The following is a 16,231-nucleotide window of genomic DNA, read 5'->3' as shown; positions in this document are numbered from 1 at the left end:
CAGTCCCATGGACCGAACCCGGGTTGAAAGAGTTAAATGAGTCAATTATCACCTTCCACAAAGCAGAATATGCAATTAGCATCTAATGAGGCCATTAGGAGTTTGATAATGAAAGAAAGATGAAGAAAAACATCCAACACTGTTATTTATACAATTTGTGATTCCTTAGCAGGTACCCTCATTATTAAAATAAAAATACACGTTGTTTCTAGGTAAAACATCAAAATAATTTATTCAATCCAGTTTTCAAATGAATGTACAGTCAACATAAGCCTCAAAGACCCTGTTAACTCAACTTAGCACCTAAATTAACATTTTCTTCAACCAAAAATGTATTTCCAACAATACTTACCTTCAAGGAACACCAAAGTGGACAAACCCTATCCTCAACATGATGGAGTCTAAAAGGCAACACTCCAAATTCGGAATGATGAAATCCTGTATGTCATACTCAACCTGAGGAAACAGAATTCATCCAGTCTGGAATTATGAACACTCATTCTCATCCCCCAACAATGTGGGCAAGGTAAATTCTACTTGTCCCCAGAATTATGGGTATGACATGGAACAAACTGTGCTCAACCAAGGACCCGGGATGGGACAACTCTGCATTTGGAACTATGAAGAGACAATGGACCCTCTTCCATGAACAATGTACTGAACAATTATTGATCAAAAAGAAGGGTTATGCTCAACCCAACCAGGTAGCCGAGCATCAAATCTGAACTGGTATTATGAGTAGGTTCCTGCATAGGCTGGTGCCTCTCCTACCAACAACTGGCAAAAAAAAACATCCAGGGTCCCAAATAGGAGGGCTCCCCCAACTTCACCCTCTTCTCCAAGAGTGGATGAAATTCACTTGAACACTATAAGAATAACCTCTGTCCACCATTACAGTGACTGGAAACTGGGTATGATAAGGACTCCCTAGCTCCATCAGTAGAATCTGGGGGAATGCACATTGGAGAGTTCTGAGGAACAATGCTCTAGAAAAAGTGCAATAGGTGAACCATGTTCTCTAAATTTTAAAAAACAAACTGACCCCAATTTATTCAATCCAATGATTGGCAAGGACAGAAAGGATACCCTTATGCTTTACTTATGATAGTCCATGAGTGGCTGTCCAGCATAGTACAGTAATAACACCCGATCTGTCGCTAGTCGGTCTTATGGAACACCTCATCTCTACAGAGCCTGTTGCAACCAAGATCAAGTATATTGTGTTAATGATTGCTAATATGAAACTGGTTTGATAAAAACACACATGCCTGGGCATCATTCACAACAGAGAGGGATCCTGTGAAAAAAGGGGTAAGGGACCCTTGAAAGTAAAGAGACAATGTTAGTAATGAAGATACTCACACTTCCTCATAATCTAGAAGATGTGCTTAACTCTCTAAACATGGACTTGGTCAATTTGACTGGCCATGTGACCTCTTTGTACTCAATTAGTCTTTATAGATTTAATACTTCTAACTTTCAATATAGTGTGTATATCTTCACAAAATGTGGCATTCTTTCAGTTAATATTGTCTTTCACAAACAAAAAATCATATTTTTAGTGAAGTATTTTTAATGTAATAAAAATTTGTCCATTAATAATTTAAGTAGTTGTTTGGAATAGTCCGTGTGCAAAGTAATTTTCATGTTAAAATTAAAAATATTTTTCCTCATCTCAAAAATCTCAAATTTCCTTTGTGTAATCCCTAAAACCTCCTAAATGCATTTTAAATGTTTTTTTTTAGTAAAACATTAGTTTGTCTGTTATTTTCTCTACCCTATCTCAAAATAGAATCGGTCAATTCAACCGACCTTATAACTACGAAAAAAATCTAAATTACTCTTTTTTTCTTGCTAGAATGACTTTAAATTGTAACATGAAACTACATTCGTTTATCCTAAGTAGCTCTAAGTTTGTAACAGTATATATCTATTTATAAATAAACTTTATTGTTTTATTGCCCTTTGAACCATGTCTAACTACCATCCCTGCCATTATAAGTTGCAAATCACTCGTGGAACGTGCAGCTCCTATTATGCTAATGAATTAAATCACCCACAAGTTACTACGAGCTGCTCATATGTGTGCCTAATGAAACATTTTTTTTATAATATTATTATTTATTTTACGTAATTTAATCTTAACCTAAAATGATATCAATTTTTACATTTTAGTTACTTTTATAATTATACATAAAGAATACACATGAAAATATATATAAAAAAATGTTCTTGCTGTCGATTGTCAAGGAGAGTTAACCCTAATTCTTTTATACTAATGATAATAATGCATTTAATTTTTATTTAATTAAATAATGCACCAAAGAATATAAACTAATAACATGCAAAAAGTAGACAAAATCCCTTACCTCTCAAAATTTTTCTCGCTTTCTAACTATGCAACAAGAGTTGTTACAAATTTATCCAAGATAGTCTAACTTTCTCATGAGAACAATGTTAGTACTCTGAGTGAAAATGACATTTAACTCATCAGAACATAATGTCATACAATACGTTATTTGATAGATGAAAACCTTGACTTTCTATTGGTTATAGGTAATATATATAATTGAACCTAAGAGAGAACTATTAATAAATTCTGAAAGAGAGGATGTAACAGGAAGGCGTGACAGATGGGGTCTGATTTTCTATTTGATACCTCTGTAATCAAACAAAATTGAAGGCTATAAAAATTGTTTGTGCAATGATGATTTTATAGAGTAATTTACATTTAATTTTGTACTTTTTCGAGGGGTGGTGGATATAATAGGGAAGAGGGTATGCTAAAAGAAAATGTGTCATGTGGGTCACACTAGACAAAATTCAGGATTTTGTTTTTAATATTGCCTTGTAGAATTAAGAACTTAAAACTTATATAGTATTAAAATATGGATTATTAGCAAAGATTTTATGCTCTTCTAATTGGTATAACATAAACAAAAAGTAGTTTAATAAAATTTTAAATGTAAGACACTAAAACCTTGTGTCAGGCATAGTAAAGGATACCCGTGGTGATAAGGTTAAGCCAGCTACAGGGGGTAGTTGAAAACTCTCAGAGGAAGATACTGCCAGATCATGCAAACAATGTGAGATAAAAGTATTGGAGAAGGTCCAAATACCAGCCCACACAACGTCCTACAGCACGTAAATTCAACCAGGCTGCTAAAGACATAGAAAAGTGACAAACCTGATGAGATGTGACTTGCAGAACTCTTCTCATCTCCAAAGAGAGTCCATAATAAGCAATATGGATCAATTTTTGTATCCACCTAGACAAAGTAACCAGGGAGAAATCCCGGGAATCTGAAAGATCCCACTGAATAAGAAGTCCTTGTTTAGCACCTCTAAAGGCTCTCAATGAACATAACAAATAATCGTGATATAATTGGTCATAAAAGTGATAAATAGCAGTCAGATGAATCGATTAAAAGGACTTAACCCCTTTCCTGGCTGCAAGTGTCTTAAGTAAGAAGGACCTGTCTGGGTGTAGGAGGACATAGTTAGAATGATAAAACATCCTATGCCCATGCATCACAAACAACTTTAACCAGTGACATCTGCAGGCCAGCAGCAATAAAAAATAAACCTTAAAAAAAAGGTCATACATGGTGCATGAGGCTAAGGGCCCAAACAGATGTTGACAAAGAACATGTAATAGCATCTAAATATTCCAGTTAGCCAACTGAAATGGTCTTTTGGGACAAAGGACCCAAAATGACTTGAGGAGGCCAGAGAGCACTGGGGCTCAAAAAATTTTAATCTCAAGTATCTGAAGGTAGTCAATAAAGCCACCTTATTTATATAAGGTGACTGTGGAAGATGCGAAACTCTTTTCAAAGAGCCAGGTCAAAAAACGAGTTATGGTTGGCACTTTTGGATAAAGTGGATCCAAACTCCTTGCAATACATCATTGTTGATATGTGTGCCATTTTCAACAATAAATGTCCATCGTGGGACTAGGCAAAGACTGACACAAATACATGGCAACCTTAGAAGTTAAACCCCAAAGCCATGCAAAGGACTGCATAACCTCCATGCCTGAAGCTTGAACTTCAGGATGACTGGGTGTGCAATGCCAGATTCTGGCTGTCTCAACAGAGATGGCCAAAGAGAGGAAGTGGAAGAGGTGGGAACTTCTGAAGGTTCCGCAGAAGCAAAAACCAGGGGTTAGCTGGCCTAACCGGTGCTATCAACAGAACCTGACACAGGTTGAATGAATCATAGCTAGTACTCTGGGTAACATACAAATCAGTGGGAAGGCAGAGAAGTGCCTTCCTGTCCAGTCCCTACTGAATGCAGCTATTGCCAATGGCTGAGGGTGAGGTACTGGAGAACAAAATGCTGGTAGTTGAGTGTTCCAATGAACCACGAGCAAATCCAATGGAAAAACTTCATGATGCAGCATCCATTCTGTTTGGAGAATCCGGATGGGTCGAGACAATTGATCTGCCACCAACTTCATTACCCCCAGAAGATAGCAAGCTAGTAGGCTGATATGATGGGAGTGGGCCCAAGAAAGAAGATCCAAGGTTTAAAAATAAAAAGACGTGGACCGAGTGCCCCCTTGACAGGAAATGTAAGACACCTTTGTGGAATTGTCGAAGTGAAACATGAAAATTTTTTCCCTCAATAAGTCCAGACCTTGAAACATTGCCCTTTGAACAGCAAGAAGTTCTAAAAGATTGTGTAGAAAAGCCTTGTTGCCCATCCATTCCTGAACATTGAGATATGCACCCTATCCATGAGGAGATGGATCTCTGGAGGAGGTGGCAGCAGAGGAACACCATCTCATTATTGTTTTGATCTAACCTACTCAAGATTGAAGATGTTGATCCTGAATAAGGAGACTGTGGAATCCAGTGAATCACTGTCCATAATCCATTGGTCGTATAAAGACCACTGAAGGAATCTCATGTGCACTTGTCCTAAAGGAATAAGGGATTCAAGTGATGCCCACATCCCCAAAAGATAAACCATCTAAGCAGTATGAGACCGATTGAGATACATGTTGAAAAAGACACCCAGATGGATAATATATTGTGTTGGAGTGAGAATAGATTTCTTGGCTCTGATAATAAAGTCTGTCATGGTTGCTTCACAAAGTAGAATCTGGATGTAACATTCTGCCAACTGATGAGATGGTGCCAGCAATAACCAGGCATCATTGAAATGGTGTATGCACAGGCCTAGGGAATGGAGGTGACAAGAAAAAGCTCATATGATTCAGCAGAACACATATGGTGCCGATACTAGTCCAAATGGCAGAGCCTTAAACTGCAGCACCTGACCCTGGTGCACAAAATGCAGATTGTGGCTGGATGACTCCACTATGGGAACATGCAGATATGAGTTGGCCAAATCTAACTTGGTCATCCACAGTCCTGTTAAAAATACCAATGCAGAGTAAGAAATGACTCCATTGTGAACCTTGAGGATCTATGAATTGATTTAGAAAATAAAGATTGATAACCAAATGTCAATCTCAACAAACAGACAGGAATACAACCCTGGAAGAACTGGAACAACTCTCTCCACTGCCCCCTTCACCAACAAATCTCTGATAGCCCTGAAATGAAGTTTTGAAATCCAAGGATCTGTTGGAGATGAAAACACTACAGGTTGGGTTGATAATGGTGGGGAAAATGTGAAGTGTATGACTAATCCTGATTCAAGGACCTGTAGTACCCAAGGATCTGTGGTAACGGTATTCCACATGCCCAGAAATTTCCGGACCCCAAATGCATAGAGTAGTCACCGCTACAACTAGCAGCATTCCAAACAAGCAGAGGAACCTTGTGGATATGGACAGAACTATTCTGGGTACCAATGGATTGAGAGGCTGATGTCAGGAGTCATGAGACTCAAATAGGAGCTGAGGAAAGTCGAGAAGCCAATGATGACAGGGATAAATGCAGGCAGGCAACATCAATCCTTGACTCTGGAACACCTGCAAAAATCAAGGGTTGTAGAAAGGAGGCCTCACACAAGTCATGGAAAGTGGAAGCCAGTAGATGAATGCCCTCCAACAACATATCTCTACCCCACAAATCCCAACAATGTACCAGCCAAGAGACTTGGAAAAGTGCAGAAGCTGACAACTGAGCCAATGTACATGCTAACAATGGTCCCAACTCGTACTCAAATTGATATAGCAATCACTGAGAGGCTTCCAACAAAGGTTGGAGGAATTATAAATATCTTAGCACCATAGTTAGGGTCAGATGATTCCAAGAAAAATGTGATATATTCAATTTGACCACAGACTCCATTCTGGAACCCCAAATTTACAGGAGCAGGTCTGTTCTTTGAGAGTCTAAATATGGGTCCACCTAGCAATGGTAGGCTAAAGCATGTTGCTCCTACAAACATGGCAGACAAGAAATAGCAATCCTTTAAAGAAACAGAGTAGTAAACTTCCCTGCATGAACCTCAATATCAGGGGATGGAGGGAGAACAAAGTATTCACCCTCAGACCTTTCCACCATCAAGGAAGGTGCAAGTTCAAACGCAACTGAGGAAAGACCCAAAACATCACACACTTGATTTACCAACTGAAGAAAAGGAGCCAGAGGCAGCTGATCCAAATTTAGCCTTTTGAAAAGTCAACAGAATAAAGGAAGGTGCTGGAAAAAGTGAATCTGAATTATCTTCAGAATGTCCAGGATCACTCTCAAGTGCAGGCTCAGAGCCCCCTGGAGAAACACCACCAGACTGAATATATCTCCATCTCACTACAAATATGGTCATGGAAAGCTTCAACTGACAGTGACCCCCCCCCCCCTTGACTCTTGGGCGACACTAGATATCAGAGATGGGATAGCTCTGTGCTGAAAACAATATTTCAGGAATCATGGTGTATAGTGGCTTGCCAAATGAAATTCTTTTCTTTTTAAAAAAATTAACTAGATAACACAAAGAATGCTCAAAGTATTTCTAATGGTCTGTACAGAGGAACCAATTAGTGAACACTTTGTCGAGAGAAAATGATAATATTTTATGAATAAGGTGCTAATATACAGTACCAGAATAGAGGGTGCATTGAAATAGATAGAGAGTGTCATGACACAGATATCACCAAAGGCAACAAAACGGGGAATAAAAGACTGGAGCAAGTGAGAAAAATCAGACCAATGATTAGAGGGGCAAAGGAATGAAACCCTAGCAGTCCAGTAATAGCTGTAGTGTGAGAGGAGGTAGGATGTTTTGGAATTAATCCTTCCTTCAAAATAAAGGCAGTCAGATAAGAATCAATCACAGTCCACCAGCTAACTAGAACTTTACAACAACAGATCATTTTTAATTTACTATTGCAATAAAGATAAAGTTGTGTACTGTACTTTACAAAAGCAAACATTTTCTGTACTATATTATGGAAACAATCTAATTTTCAACTGTCTGTAGGTTTAGTCACAAAAACAGTACAGTAACAAGAACCTAAATTATGAATATGTGACACTGGATTTCAAAAAATAAATTCCATAACCACCTTTCAGAGCCTGGTGTATTTATGCTCACAACTTACATTTTATCCAAAATGAAAAATAGTTATTTCTGTTCTTCACTCTTCATAAAGAACTTTTATACTTATACACTAACCAAGAGCTCTACAATTCAATCATATCCAAAGGTACAATTACAATTACATAAGTAACACAGCAATTATAAACTGTTGTCTAATTACTCTGAAACATGTAATCAATATCACCCCTCCCTCTCAGAAATCCTTTCAATTGTTATAATGTCATTTATTGTTGCATCTAGCTCATATACAATGGTTTCAGAATGAAATGTTAATATTATTTTGTCCTGGACAACAGAAAACTATAACAACATGATAATGTAATAATAAACACACAAAATAAATAAATAAAAGTAAATAATGCAATAATGTCTTCCATGAAAAGTACATTGCAATGCAACATATAATGAACAGATTATATCCAAATAATTAAGAAATATTTGGCTCAAAAAATCTTTCACTTTCATTCACATAATTTTAGCCTATGGTTGTCCATCTTATCAAGCGTTGGCTCAAATACAAACTACTTATTTCTACAAAACACGTATACAAGATTGACTAACTGCAGGTATTTGACTGAAAGCTACAGGACAACAGCAATGACAATCATTGAGCATTTTCCGAGCAATAAAAGGCTAGTATGATTTTTATTTTTTTCCCCAAGAACTTGCTTTTCATTCACTACATTTTAGAAAAAAAAAAAAACATTTAAGCTTTTCACAAAAGATAGGTAGTTAGAGCATAACATACAGATAATTAGGGTCAATTTGATCATTCAAGGCACTCTCTGAAAACCTATACTGCACCCTTCAGAAAAAAAAATTAAACCCACCATTTACTTTTCAGGAAATCAAAAATTCCCTTCTCAAATTCTTGCAAAGTATCAGCCCTTGCTAATTCTGATGACAACTCATTTCATAAACAAATCACCCTGTTAGAATAAAAAATTGTCTTAACTTGAACCTAACCTATCTTTTCCAAACTTTCAACTTGTGTCCCCTCATCCCATCTTCAGAAAGAAGCACAAAGAAATCATTTGCCATTATCCTATCAATCCCTTGCTAATCTTGTAAGCTTCAATAAGATTACCACTTCCAATTCTTTTCTCAAGAGACCTTAACCTATTCCTATAACCTATCTCCAGAATCATTCTAGTAGCCATCCTCTGAACCCTTTTTAATAAGCCAATATCCTTTTTTAGATAAGCAGATCAAAACAGTACACAGTATTCCAACTGAGGTCTAACTAGTGATTTATATAAATAATTACCTCTTATGACTTGTAATCAATATGTTTATAAATACACCCTAAAACTAGTAACAAAGCACTACTTCAATGGCTTGAGTAGTTATGTTATAATTTCTACCAGAAGAGCTGCTAAAATTCTATGATAATAATCATGATTAATAATAGTTTTATTTATGAGAAATAGGCAAATTACAAAAAACTGCTATAGCCACACTGCCCTAGGACATGAATTGGGTTCCCTTCGTGCTAGTGCTGTTTTGGGTCTTAACCCAAGAACACCTAACAAGGTTGGGCTAGCTTAACATAATTACCAAGCACCAAAGCAAAACTGTCACATGTATATGCAGTCCATGCATGTCTATTGCATTTATCCAATGCAGTTATTACTATTTATGAAATTAATTGTTATATATTTAATCTAGCTAATACTATAAATAACTATATTGCATATTATCACACACATATGCTTGGGAAGTTCGAGGGGGTCCATTTTTTTGTTATGTAAAATAATTATGTTTATATAGTTATAGCACAGCTGCTTATGGTAGTTAACATTTCCTACATAGTCTACATTCTTCTGATGAAGTATTAACAATTTTTGGCTTGAAACAGTCACATGCCCCAAGACCCCCGTAGCAGTAGCATGCTGATTATGCTTCGTACAATATGTGTTGGCTTTTGATCTCACAAATTATAATCCTCCTTTCAAACACTGTGTGTACGGGCCTGATTATTTAAATTTGATAATGTAAGGTACAGAAACACATACAAAGTTACATCTTTTCCACCACTATGCCAAAATCCTTTTCTTAGTCATGCATTTGATTTGGTTTCCAACAGTACAAATGTATAATCCAAATGCAATATTTTGCAATTACTCTAAAGGTAATTTTGTAAATATTGAACATCTTTGACAAATTGGTAAGTTGGACATATATTTGGCAAAAGAAATTTAATTATTTTAAGTGCACAATACTGCATGTGTTTTATTATAGTTTATTTGGATCATATGTATAATATTGCCATTATTGGTGGAAACCCAGTCAATAGCATGAATGAAAAGGAGCTTGGCATAGTGGTAGATAAATCATAAAACAATGAGGCAGTGTTCTGTTAATACTAATAGTAAGAAAGCTAGGAGAATTTTATAATGTTCTTATAGACATACTGATTAAAATTGAAAAGTAGTAATTACATTCTTACATACATCACTTGTTAGGCCTCACTTGGAATACTATGTGCAGTGTGGGTCTTCTTAATTAAGAAAATATACTAACTTACTAGAAATGGTTCAGAAGAAAGCTACTAGAATGATTCTGGAGATGGAAAGGTTTTCATATAAGGATAGGTTAAAATCTTTTAAACTATTTTTACTTAAGAAAAGAAGGGTAAGAAGTTATCTTATTTAAGTTTATAAAATTATCCAGGGGATCAAAAGGATAAAAGCATCAAGATTTCTTTGTGGCATATTCTGAAAAATAGAAGAAAATTACAAAATTTGGAAAAGACAGACAAAGTTTCTTTCAGTTAAGACAGTTTTAATTATATAACAGGGTGAGTAGCCTATGGAATGAGTTGCTGTTAGCAGTAGTGGAAGCTGGCAGCTCAGAAGAGCTTAAGATGGATATAAATGATTTTCTGAAAAATAAAGGGTGGATTTAAATAATTACTTTTTTCAGGAATGGATATGCAGGGGCAGTCTCGAAAGGTCAAGTGGTCTTTTGTTGTCCATGATTTTATATATTATAGTACTTATTTACAAATCACTGTATCAACAATATGTGATAATTTCAACAGGCGTACAAGAAGTCAAGCTATCAAGTGACATAAAATGCTTAACCATCAGTAAACCATTTGAAAATCAAACTCAATGGCAGTACCATTCAGAACCATTGTAAACTTATTTAACAAAATTATGAAAGTATCCAAGCTTTTCACACAAGCAAAGGTGATATGTAGTCTAAGAGTGTTAAAGAATGATTATAACTTAAGCTAGTTCCCTCAGAAATATGAAAAAATTACTGATGCCAGTAATGGATTTAATCATGTTATGACATATATATATATATACACACACACACACTTGTATATACACATGTAGCTCATTACACGTGACCTAAAAGTAAAATAGTGATTTACATATGTAACTTATGTGATGAAAAGTAAAAACATAGGACTAGGACCAGTACTCAGTGAAACATTGTGTTTTTTTTAGGATTTAAATCCCAACTAGTTTGGGGTCAGCCAGTATGGGTGAAATATTGTTTATATTAGTTAGAAGATGAACAACTTTATTATCAGTATTCTATAAAAACATACATTAAATATTTTTCAGAGGTTTCATAGTTTATTAATTAATTACAACTTGCATCACAGGTGATTGACGAACACAGAACTCTTACTGTTAGATCCCCAGAACTGTTCTATTCATTGCATTTACTTTTCTTTGATAAACTACTTAACTAGTATTCAAAGCATGATAAATCTATAAAGGAATAAAGAATAAATTAATTTTTATCCTTAGCTTAAGTTAAAAACATTATGAAATTATAAAAATATAAAGCCAACTTTTTAATAATGAATTTTAAACAAAGTAAATTGTGTAATAAACACGCTAAATAGGGTTTCCACTAAATTCTAATAACTAAGACTTTAGTCTTCTCCTTAGGAATGCTGTACACATAGATGTACTAGAGATTTATAAATCTTACCTGTCAGATTCCAACATTCTTTAACTTAAGTTTGAGTTTAATTAGTATATTAACTTAAGATTAACATCGTAACGACAACACTTAACACCGATAACTGTCTGTCTTGTATATTACAAATAACATAATACGTACGTTTCACGTATATTATTATATTATATTAATAATAGAAGTAGTAAAACACTTGGATAGATTACTTATTAGTAGAATACAGTCAACTTAATATTAAAACACTTACTCGAAAAACTTATACCGTACGACAACTTCACAATCTTTATTCTTGGTAAGTTTAAAACAAACGCTTATATATATATCTATATATATATTTGTAATAAGTTATAACCTTTGTTTAATGGGAATATAGTAATGTCACTTAGTGTTCGTGTACTTATTAAACCTAAAATCGGCCAACAAAAAACAAATACGAAAATATAACAGCTAACTCGAATTATTCGAGACAGCAAATTTAATTAGGTAGAGTGGAGTAAATATTTATTCCTCTGTTGTCGTATAAATGTAAATATTGTATGAAATAACATTTCGATAACTGGTAAACAATGATTATATGATTTTAAGAATATAAGAATCACAAGGAAAATTAAATTAAATGTCAGTCTCTCATTTCTTAGAGAGTTATCAAGCATTAAACTCAATCTAATGTATTGTTGCAAGCTATTGTTGCGTCTCTGGTCGTTAGTTAATTTCCTGTATAATTTCTTTCCGATGAAACTTTAGCGACACAAGTACTTTCTTAAATAAAACTAGTTTATTCTTTCTCGATACAACTTTGAAATTCTCTTAAATATTCTCTCTCTGTCCGCAGTTCAATTACACAGCATTACATTAATCCCGTCACGTCTTATATATACAAGACTACCGCATATCTAGTAGGCTCTCGAGCATTCAGGAAGGGACGTAAACGTTCAAGAAGTGCATGACGTGTTACTAGCGTCACGTGACCTCCGCTGTCGTAGCAATACTGTATTGCCATACATCAATCAGTGCACTCACTACAGTTGGTGTCATAGAAAATAAGGACAGGCAAACCCAGCAAAACAAGTACTATTACACTTATATTCACAACAGCCTAACACAACTCCCTTACTGCACATGAAGGAGTTATACACATTTCATTGTACTGGGGATAGTCTAATGATGATTGTGGGGTCCACTCCATAGAATTTCTGCTACTACGCTAGATATGATGAGCAATTTCAGTGAAACATCAAAGATATTGCACCTCAGAAAATCTTACAAGTATGTGCCAAATGCCATCCAGCCCTTAGAGAGTTGGGCTTACCACCAAACGTTTAGGCGCAAGCTCTCTGGTGTACTCCCTCATATTGATGACCAGGCCTGACTTAGGCACCATCACCTTTCTGGTGTTGAATCAGCAGCAGTTACTGTTTACTGTTGACACTTCTGCATGTGCTGTTCAGTCAGCTGAAACAGATAGCCTTGTCTATTTTGCCGCACAGCTATGTATCGACAATTTTCTTTAAAATGACCCAAATGTCCACACCCAAAGCAAATAATTTGATCCTCCCTTCCATAGTAACATCTGGGTGGCGGCATCATTGGCAAAGACTGTGGCACAGACATCACGGGAGTAACCAGTGAGGTTGTGTCATAGAACAGGGATATGTTGGTGGTTGATATACTGTCGACATAGCTCAAGCTCGGCACTTGAGTAGGTAAATGTATTCGAGGTTTTGCTGTGGCACCTGCCTTTTTCTTCTCTAATGACTTATTAAAAGTTATGACTTCAAACCTCATTGCAACAGAAACTGCTTCTGTTAGTGTGGGAATGTCTCTCATGATGCCTCATCACTTCCTTAGGTCACTCCTTGGAGAACACAGATAATCCATGTAAGTGGTCAACTTTTGGTTGCGCCAATCTTCAGGTCTTAAACTTTGCCATTGGTCTAACTAGTTCACAAATATGTCCTACTCCCAGTGTTGCACCTTACTCAGGTGTGCATAATAGAATCGAGGGCTTGACCATCTGAGCTGAAGATCAGGCATTTCACTTGTTACCGAGATCAGAAATTCCTAATGATAACCTGCCTGAAATGCTTCAGGAAATACTCCAGGTATACTTTGTTGCAACCGTAAACATCAGGGACAAGATCTGCTTTGCCTTAACCACATAGACCTATGATTGCAATAAAAGCCTATCACCCACTGATTGTCAGCCAACATTAGGATGAAACGCCCAATGCATCAAGGTTAGGTTACAGTATATATAGTGAGCAAATTTAGGTACCCCTACACTAGGACAAGCAATATGTCCCTATATTTGAATGGTGAAACAATGAGTTCTGCAAAAACCCAGACATCTTCATGTTCTTGGTTGTCCTAGCACATTACTGCCACGTACATGGACTACCAACTTCATCAGTTGGTGCTTCCTATCTCATCTGATAGAAAAACAGCTCCAGCAGGTGGATTTTGTCCGCCATTAACATCTCCAGCCTATATAAGCTAGCTTCAACCAGAGCTAGGGTTGTGTTACTCTGATAAGCAAAGGCCTGTGAGTCCTGAAGAGATCACTCCATTCAGTCTCAGATCTGCCAGATGTAGCACCACTGCAATGACCCTCAGTCAGCTGTACATTGAAACTGATCCGCCATTCTAGGTGTACCAGATCCCAGGATTTTCCTCCCTGAGTCTGCAGGCACAGCATGATATAAGTTATGGAAGTCTGAGGTCTAGGAGAGAACTTCTGCGAAACCCTACAACTCTTTCAGACAACTGTATACCTCCAGTGACCTACTCTTCCCCTTGGTCATATACTCTTCGACTCATTTCTTTAAGAATGAAGCTTTCTTAAATTTAGTACCACAAGAATTAAGAGCACAGTGATGTGCCCTATCAAGAGAAAAACAGAAAACTCTGTGATAACATATCCTGTGCTCATGGTACCAAAACTCTCTTTTTCCTACCAACTCTGTGGTATTCTAAGGTACTCTGATTTCCCTTAAGAGTTATCAGGGAGGTTCCACACAATAATGGAGGTCTGACAGAAACTTATCACTGAAAAATTTGAATTATCTGTCTTTAATTGAATTTGTAGATTTAAGGAGACTAGACACAATGTATGAAAAAATTAAATAAACTATATTTAGATAATAAAATATGCAAAAATAGTGCATTCACAAAAAATGGCACCATTACTGGAGAAAGTTTCTGTATATGCATTATAGAATCAAGAGGTTCTCAAAATCTCTAAATCCATTCCAGACTCAGAAAAAAATACAATAAATGAAATAAAAATGGAGTTTATATCTTCGAGGGGTGACCTGACTTGTCAGTTGAAAATATCACTTTCTACTTTCACATAATACGTATAGCTTTACAGGACTCGTTCCAATGCAAAAAGACAGGTGATTCATTAGGTGAGTGACCTAGAATGTTAGGTAATTAAGGTGAAAAGGAACTTTTATGACTGCCATTCTAAGTCATAACTAAAAATTTTGAGAATTTCTATAATAAATGAGGAGGTAGCAAATATAAGGAAAAAAGTGGAAAATATTTTGCATCAAATAAGATATATTTTTCGAACATATTCAAGACTACCAGGTGTTTCTTTTGCACTCTTGTTTAGATCAGTAAATATTTTGAATTCACCTAGAATTATAAAAAAATTTTAATATGTACATGTTTTTGTAGTGTAAGTAATTTATATAGTAAAGAACTAGTTTTAAACTCTTGTTAAACTGCTTTTGCTCTAGTTACCTAATGTTCTGGGTCATTGGTGTCAAGTGCATTTTCTCATGCAAAATATTACTCTAGGAATGCATAGTTGAATACACTATACAGATTAGATCAGTATTCTTATTCATTGGTGTTTCATGTGACGCCTGAAGGATACCTTCTTCTTGTATTTACCAGTGGAAGGACCAACCATGATGTGGGCAACACATGTTCTCTGAGAGAAATGACCATATTGATTTCTATATACTGGTTAGCTTTTATCTTGTGTTACATCAAACGTGCCACATGTGGACGTGCATTGTTGTGGAGAAGAAGAAGAAGACCTTTCCAACAGACGAGTGAAGAGCATTTCTGATGAAGGACTTGATTGAAACGTTCCAGTTGCCGACTACAGATCTCTGCATTGACAGTTCGCTGTGGATTGAGGAGTTCGAAATGAATTACTCCTTTGATGTCCCACCAAATGCAAGGCCTCACTTTCTGTGGATGGAGTCGAGGTTTTGGGGTCGGAAGTGGTTTTTGCCTAGGACTGAATTATTGTTTTTGGTGTTTAATATTCGCATAGAGAAACCATTTTTCATCACCGGTGACAATTCTGTCCAAAAATTGTTCACGCGCATTACGCGTCAGAAGAGACGAAGCAACGTTCACACGTTGAAAACGATGATCATCAGAGAGTTCGTGCTGCACCCAAACACCTTCTTTATCGAATTTTCCCATATTCATTATATGTTTCTTATTGTTTCTAGAGAGACATGCAATTTCAGGACCATTTCACGAGTGTGTTGCCTTGGGTTAGACTCAACAAGCGTCTTCAGACAATTCCAACATGTCGGCTCTGCCATCACAGTTTTTAAGGCTAAAGTCACCTGAACGAAATTTGCTGAACCATCGTTGGCACTATGAACGTTCAAAACATTTCCATACACTTCTTTGATATTCTTTGTGGCTACAGAGGCGTTGTTTCCCTTCTCGTATTCAAACAGCATAACATGTTAAATGTGTGTGTGTCTCGGCGTGTGCCCTCACTATAAGGGAT

The 16,231-nt window shown here is 36.2% G+C and overlaps 1 protein-coding gene across 3 annotated transcripts in view; it reads right to left on the bottom strand.

Annotated features, from left to right (window-relative positions):
* The window catches only part of LOC106457917 (ubiquitin carboxyl-terminal hydrolase CYLD-like), a 158,181-nt gene extending 146,313 nt beyond the window's left edge, over positions 1–11,868 (bottom strand). Inside the window, exon 1 of one of the 3 annotated variants that reach the window (XR_002610279.1) lies at positions 11,714–11,868. The gene's annotated coding sequence lies outside the window, so the exon portion shown is untranslated. Of the gene's footprint in view, positions 1–11,478; positions 11,569–11,713 lie in introns of those variants that run through there. The other 2 variants (XM_022384000.1, XM_022383999.1) reach the window with 2 other exon arrangements.
* Between the last annotated feature and the right edge of the window lie 4,363 nt (positions 11,869–16,231).

This window comes from Limulus polyphemus, unplaced genomic scaffold (genome assembly GCF_000517525.1).
Source record: "Limulus polyphemus unplaced genomic scaffold, Limulus_polyphemus-2.1.2 Scaffold392, whole genome shotgun sequence".
NCBI lineage: Eukaryota > Metazoa > Arthropoda > Merostomata > Xiphosura > Limulidae > Limulus > Limulus polyphemus.
This window is presented reverse-complemented; position numbering and strand designations above follow the sequence as displayed.